Raw genomic sequence first — 7937 nt, 5'->3', positions numbered from 1 at the left:
GAAATCTTCAGCTTGCCTGGTCAAGGCATATATGGGAGTTGATGCTTCCTGCTCCTCCCCTTCTCTTTCTCGCTCTCTCTTCCTCTTTCCCTCTCTCTCTCTGAAAAATTAATAAAGTCCTTAAAAAAAGTTATAAAAAAGCCTGACCTGTGGTGGCGCAGTGGATAAAGCGTCAACCTGGAAATGCTGAGGTCGCCGGTTCAAAACCCTGGGCTTGCCTGGTCAAGGCACATATGGGAGTTGATGCTTTCAGCTCCTCCCCCCTATCTCTCTCTCTCTCTCCTCTCTAAAATGAATAAATAAAAATAAAAAAATTAAAATAAAATAAAAAAATTAAAAAAAAAAGTTATAAAAAACTATTAAGTGAAAGGTTGGTTAGGACTTTATATTGATGGATTAAGTTGCTAACTTATGAATTTACTAATGAATCTTTTTTTTTTTTTTTTTTTTTTTTTTTTTTTTTACAGAGACAGAGAGAAAGCCAGAAAGAGGGATAGATAGGGACAGACAGGAATGGAGAGAGATGAGAAGCATCAATCATCAATTTTATGTCGCGACATTTTAGTTGTTCATTGATTGCTTTCTCATATGTGCCTTGACCATGGGGCTACAGCAGACAGAGTAACCCCTTGCTCGAGCCAGCGACCTTGGGTCCAAGCTGGTGAGCTTTGCTCAATCCAGATGGGCCTGTGCTCAAACCAGATGAGCCTGTGCTCAAACTGGCAACCTCGGGGTCTCGAACCTGGGTCCGCCGCATCCCAGTCCTACGCTCTATCCACTGCGCCACCACCTGGTCAGGCTACTAATGAATCTTTTTTATTTATTTTTTTATTAAGTGAGAGACAGGAGGCAGGGAGGCAGAGACAGATTCCCGCATGCACCCAGACCGGGATCCACCTGAGAAGCCCCCTACAGGGCAATGCTCTGCCCATCTGGGGCAGCTGCTCCATTGCTCGTTGCTCAGTGACTGAGTTATTTCAGCTCCTGAGGTGAGGCCATGGAGCCATCCTCAGTGCTCTGGGACAAATTGCTTGAACCATTCAAGCTATAGCTGTGGGAGGGGAGGAGAGGGGCGGGGGTGGAGAAGCAGATAGTCACTTCTCCTGTGTGCCCTGACAGGCAATTGAACCCAGGACTTCCACACGCTGGGCGGATACTCTATCTACTGATGAATCTTTTAAAATTATATTGATTGATTTGAGAGAGAGAGAAATTGAATTGTTGTTTCACTTATTCATGTATTCATTAATTGATTATGTTCCCTGACTGGCAATTGAACCCACAACCCTGGCATATTGGGACCATGCTCTAACCAACTGAGCTACCCAGTCAGGGCTACTGATGAATCTTAACATCATTAAAAGTGAGCCTGACCAGGTGCAGTGGATAGAGCATTGGACTGAGATGGGGAGGATCTAGGTTCGAGACCCCGAGGTTGCCAGCTTGAGTGCAGGCTCGAGGCTCACCAACTTGAGCCCAAGGTCACTGGTTCGAGCAAGGGGTCACTTGGTCTGCTGTAGCCTCCCGGTCAAGGCACATATGAGAAAGCAATCAATGAACAACTAAGGAGCCGCAACGAAGAATTGATGTTTCTCATTTCTCTCCCTTCCTGTCTGTCTGTCCTTATCTGTCCCTCTCTCTGGTGCTCTCTGTCTCTGGCCACAAACAAACAAACAAACAAAACATCACTAAAAGTGAGACCACTGGACATAATGTGCCTCCTGATGTGATACAATTGGAAGTACAAAACACTGCCTCAGGCCTGACCTGTGGTGGCGCAGTGGATAAAGCGTCGACCTGGAAATGCTGAGGTCACCGGTTCGAAACCCTGGGCTTGCCTAGTCAAGGCACATATGGGAGTTGATGCTTCCAGCTCCTCACCCCCCTTCTCTCTCTCTGTCTCTCCCTCTCCTCTCTAAAATGAATAAATAAATTAAAAAACCCACTTCCTCAGAAGGCTTTATGCCAAAAAATTGAACCTGAAACTAGCCAAGCATCTGAATCTAACTGCCAATCTTCAGGAAGTACGGGTAGGAGAGGAACATGTTAAATGATAATACAAGGATACAATTAACCAAATCCAGATTGTTGCAAGTTCTTCAAATTTATTCTATAAATATCATGCCCCAAAGAGAAAGAGCTTATCTATTAAATATGTGGTCCTGTCTCAGTGGCTAGAGTGTTGGCCAGTGTTTGGATGTCCCAGGTTCATTTCCCAGTCAGGACACACAGGAGTAGCAACCATCTGCTTCTCCCCTCTTTCCCTTCTCTCCCTCTTCCCCTCCTGCAATGGCTCAATTGGTTAGAGTGTGGGCCTGGGCACTGAGGATATCTTGGGTTAGTACCAACATGTCAGCCTCAGGCACTAAAAATAGCTTGGAACTCGAGCATTGACCCTAGATGGGGTTGCCAGGTGAATTCCAGTCAGGGCACTTGTGGGAGTCTGCCTCACTATCTCCATTCCTTTCACCTAAAAAAGAAAAAAACCTACTATAAAAAGACATTTTTTTTTTGAGACTGTTGGGGAAAACTAAAACCAAACTGCATGCAATATGATATTTTTAAAAACTTTACTGAGTATGGATGTGTATTTTTGAACTAAACTTTATTTTAGAATAGTTTTAGATTTACAGAAAAATTGTAAATAAAGAGTTTCCACTTATTGCAAACATAGTTTCTCCTGGTATTAACATCTAATAATTATGTGGTCATTTTTTTAGATTTTTTTTTTTTTTTTTTTTAGAGAGAGAGAGAGTCAGAGGGATAGATAGGGACAGATAGACAGGAATGGAGAAAGATGAGAAGCATCAATCATCAGTTTTTCGTTGCAACACCTTAGTTGTTCATTGATTGCTTTCTCATATGTGCCTTGACCGTGGGGCTTCAGCAGACCGAGTAACCCTTTGTTCAAGCCAGCAACCTTGGGTCCAAGCTGGTGAGCTTTGCTCAAACCAGATGAGCCTGCGCTCAAGCTGGCGACCTCGGGTTCTCGAACCTGGGTCCTCCGCATCCCAGTCCAACGTTCTATCCACTGCGCCACCGCCTGGTCAGGCCATTTTTTTTTTAGAATTAATGAACCAATTTGACACATTATTACTAATTAAAGTTCATACATTATTTAGACATCCTTAACTTTTCCCTAATGTCTTTTTTCCTGTTCTATCAACTAAATTACATTTAGTTGTCATATCTCCTTAGGCTCCTCTTGGCTGAAACAGTTTTGTAGACTATGATGACTTGGACAGTTTAGAATAGTACCGGTAGAGTATTTTGGAGAATGTCACTCAATTGGGGTTTGTTTGATGTTTCATAGTTAGACTGGGCTTTGGGTTTTCGGGAGGAAGATCACAGAGCTAAAATGCCATTTTACAAGGGTAGCTATTATCAATGTGACTAATCATTTTTGGTGTTAGCTTTAATCGTCTGGCTGAGGTAATGTTTGTCAGATGTTCCCACTCTAAAGTTACTTTTCTCCCACTGTGTTCCAGTGGGCACTTTCCTACTTTCTGGGACTACAAGATATTCCAGGCTCATCTTGTATATTTCCTGCCCCAATCTTAGAAGCAACACTTTTTCCATTCTTGGTTCCAAATGGTTGCCTGGCATGTGGTAGTGCAGTGGATAAAGTATCAACCTGGAACGCTAAGGTTACCGGTTCGAAACCCTGGGCTTGCATGGTCAAGGCATATATGGGAATTGATGCTTCCTGCTCCTCCCATTTCTCTTTCTCTCTCTTTCCTCCCCTCTCTAAAATGAATTTAAAAATCTAAAAAAAAAAAAAAATCTTAAAGAAAAAAAAAGAAAGGAAAATTGTGCTCTGGCTGGATAGCTTGGCTTGTTAAAGCATTATCCTAAAGCACAGAGGTTGCTGGTTTGATCCCCAGTCAGGGCACATACAGAAACAGATTGATGTTCCTGCTTCTCTCTCTCTCTCTCTCTCTCTCTCTCGCTTCGGCAGCACATATACTAAAAGAAAGGAAGCGGGCCTGACCGGGAGGTGGTGCAATGGATAGAGCGTCGGACTGGGATGCGGAAGACCCAGGTTCGAGACCCCGAGGTCGCCAGCTTGAGCGCGAGCTCATCTGGTTTGAGCAAAGCTCACCAGCTTGGACCCAAGGTCGCTGGCTTGAGCAAGGGATTACTTGGTCTGCTGAAGGCCCACGGTCAAGGCACCTATGAGAGAGCAATCAATGAACAACTAAGGTATCGCAATGAAAAACTGATGGTTGATGCTTCTCATCTCTCTCCGTTCCTGTCTCTCTGTCCCTTTCTATCCCTCTGTCTGACTCTCTCTCTCTCTGTCTCTGTAAAAAAAAAAAAAAAAAAGAACCAACCAATGAGTGCCTAGATAAGTGGAAAAACAAGTTGATCTCTCTCCCCCCCACTAAAGAAAAATAAGTAGCCTGGCCTGTGGTGGCGCAGTGGATAAAGCGTCGACCTGGAAATGCTGAGGTCGCCGGTTCGAAACCCTGGGCTTGCCTGGTCAAGGCACATATGGGAGTTGATGCTTCCAGCTCCTCCCCCCGTCTCTCTCTCCCTCTCTGTCTCTCTCTCCTCTCTAAAAAAAATGAATAAATAAAGTAAAAAAAAAAAAAAAATTTAAAAAAAAAAAAAAAAAAAGAAAAGAAAAATAAGTAAATAATTATATTAGAGCCCGACCAGTGGTGGCACAGTGGATAGAGCATCAACCTGGGACTTTGTTGGTTCTTCTCAGCTGACAAAGGAAATGTATATGTATACTATTATATATTCACATATAAATATTTCCATATATAACCTCTGAGTCTATACATGGATGAATTTTTTTAAAACTCTGTTACAGATACACAGTATAATACATCTGATATTAATTATATAGCTAAGCTCTGGCCGGATACCTCAGTTGGTTAGAGTGTCCTCCTGATAAGCCAAGATTGTGGTTTGATCCCCAGTCAGGGCACACACAAGAAGCAGCCAATGAATGCACAACTAAGTGGAATTATAAATCGGATCAGTGTTTCTCTCTCTTTCTCTCCCTCTCTCTCTCTTTTCTCTGTCTCTCTAAAAAAGTCTATTTAAAAAAGTATAGCCTGACCAGGCGGTGGTGCAGTGGATAGAGCGTCAGACTGGGATGTGTGGAGGACTGAGGTTCGAGACCCCAAGGTCGCCAGCTTGAGTGTGAGCTCATCTGGTTTGAGCAAGGCTCATCAGCTTAAGCCCAAGGTTGCTGGCTCGAGCAAGGGGTCGCTCAGTCTGCTGTAGCTCCCCGGCCAAGGCACATATGAGAAATCAATCAATGAACAACTAAGGAACCACAACGAAGAATTGATGGTTCTCATCTCTCTCCCTTCCTGTCTGTCTGTCCCTCTTTCTGACTCTGTCTCTCACACAAGAAAAAATATATATATAGCGGCCTAGGCCAGGTGGCTCAGTGGATAGAGTGTTGTCCCCTGCCTTTGATGGGGCAGGTTCAATCCATGGTCAGGATACATATGAGAAGCAACGTATGAGTGCACGTCTAAATGGAACAACTAAGTGGAGCCATGAGTTGATGCCTCTTTTTCTCTCCTCTCCCTCCACTCCCACTCAAATTAATGGAAAAAAAATTTAATTATATAGCTAAGATTTACTTTTAAAGACTCCAGCAAAACAACAACAAAAAACAAGACAGTTGGCTAAGACAATCATTAAAGCTATGATGGTTATATTGAGGAGTCATCACACTATTCTCTCTACTTGTGTATATGTTTAAAATATTCCATAATAAAAAATACTCCATAATAAAAATTTTTAAATAAAAATAGAGCCAGAAAAGCCTCAATTGCCAGGCTTCAGTTAAAGAGGATCAACTCAAAAAGAGAAACACAGCCCTGGCCAGCTTGGTTGGTTGGTTAGAGCATCGTCCTAAATAAAGCAAAGGTTTTGGGTTCCATCCCCAGTCAGGGCACATACAGGAACAGATCAATGTTTCTGTCTGTCTGTCTCTCCTTTCCTCTCTCTCTCTAGAATCAATAAATAAAAATTTTAAAAAAGAAAAAGAAAAATGCAGACAGCCAGATAAGGGTGTTCTGACACACACACTCACACATGAAACTTCCTCTCTGGGTGAAACTCTGCCATCCCTAAATGAAATTTTGAAGAGGACAAATTTTTTTCTTCCATACATTTGGATCCATCTGACAGTTCAGAAACCTCAAACTTCTTGCTCTCTTCCTCCTTCCTAAATCTGCTTTTGGGGGGTAATCTGATCATTTGAAAGTCCCCTGTGACTATAAATTAAAGTGTAGTTTTTCCTAGAAATATGACCTTTCTGCTTCATCTTTGGCTGGGCAAGGAGTGGCATTGTTTTTAGCTTGGGAATTTCAGGCAGTGGATTTTTGGCAGGGTCAGTTCCAGTTCTCAGCGCCCCTGGAATCGCACCTGCAGGTGGTTTTCCTCCAAGCCCCACAAGCCTTCTCTAAGGTGATAAGGAACACAGTCTGTGCCCTGCCCCATTCCTTCAGTGAAACTTCCCAATTCTTACCTCTTTACCATTTATTACCTCAGGAAATAATATGTTCTTGGTCACAGGGCTGGGGACTGTCAGGAATCCACGGCTCACATTGATTCCCTCTTGGTTCACCTTCACCCTTCACTCCCCTACCCACAGTGCGGGAGGGCAGACAGGAAGAGGAGGTCCAAACTCTGAAAATAATAAAGCAGTTGCTTCCTAAGACTGCTGGAAGTTGCTACCAGGGTGTTCTGCTACTTTGGGCAGATGTTTTTTTTTTTTTTTTTTTTTAAATTTTATTTATTCATTTTAGAGAGGAGAGAGACAGAGGAGAGAGAGGAGAGAGAGGAGAGAGAGACAGGGGGGAGGAGCTGGAAGCATCAACTCCCATATGTGCCTTGACCAGGCAAGCCCAGGGTTTCGAACCGGCGACCTCAGCATTTCCAGGTCAACGCTTTATCCACTGTGCCACCACAGGTCAGGCTGGGCAGATGTTTTTTATTTTGAGGTTTGTCTTTCCCTTCTCTGGATCCTTGGCCTCCTTGTGGAGTCCTAGGTCATAAAAGGCAGAGAATGGGCAGACACTTAATTGATCTGAACAGGGAAATGCCAGGGCTCAACCTTGTTCCATCCATAAGGAACTGCTGGTGGCCGTTCCTCTCCCCAGGGATAGATCATAGCTGGCTTCAGTTCTGTTCTGAGGACAGGAATTCCTGGAACAGCTGCTCCTGCATTAGGTCAAATATATTTCCTGTTGATTTGATTACTTTGCTTCCAAGCAATGAATGTATGAGAGGAAGGGAGATTTTTACAGGCGTCTATTTGCATAGGCAGCCAACCGCCTCCAGTGCACGCGCACATGCATACACACACACACACACACACACACACCCCAATACACTTTCTCCCTATCCACCCACAAAGTGTCAGTCACATTTAGAGTTTGCACAAATGCATACCTTCCCTCATATATCACAATGCACACCCTCTCACCCACCTACACACGTCTCCCACAAAAGCACACCTGCTTGGATAACTTTAAAGTATGTTCTTATACCATGCTGACAGAGAGGGGGGGGGAGGGGGAGGGGGGAGATAGGTAAGAAGAATGGGTTGTGAGGGCTCAGGAAGGCAAGCATCCTATGTAGGAGCTGGAAATTCAGAAGATCCAGATCCCACAGCTCCCCCACCCCACCCACATACCCTGCAAATAGAAATACTAAGAATTGAGGCCCTGGGCAGGTAGTTTAGTGGATAGAGTGTCCTCCAGGTGCACTGAGGTTGTGGGTTCCATCTCCGGTCAGGGCACATACAAGAAATAATCACTGAGTACGCAACTAAATGGAACAACTAAATGGAACGAGTCAATGCTTCTCTCTCTCTCCCCCCTTTCCCCTCCCTTCCCCTCTCTCTCAAGTCAATGGAAACATTTAAAAAATAAGAGAGATATACTAAGAATTGAGAGGGA

This window comes from Saccopteryx bilineata, chromosome 4 (genome assembly GCF_036850765.1).
Source record: "Saccopteryx bilineata isolate mSacBil1 chromosome 4, mSacBil1_pri_phased_curated, whole genome shotgun sequence".
NCBI classification, from domain to species: Eukaryota; Metazoa; Chordata; class Mammalia; order Chiroptera; family Emballonuridae; genus Saccopteryx; species Saccopteryx bilineata.
The sequence above is the reverse complement of the archived record's forward strand: the minus strand, read 5'-3'. Positions refer to the sequence as shown.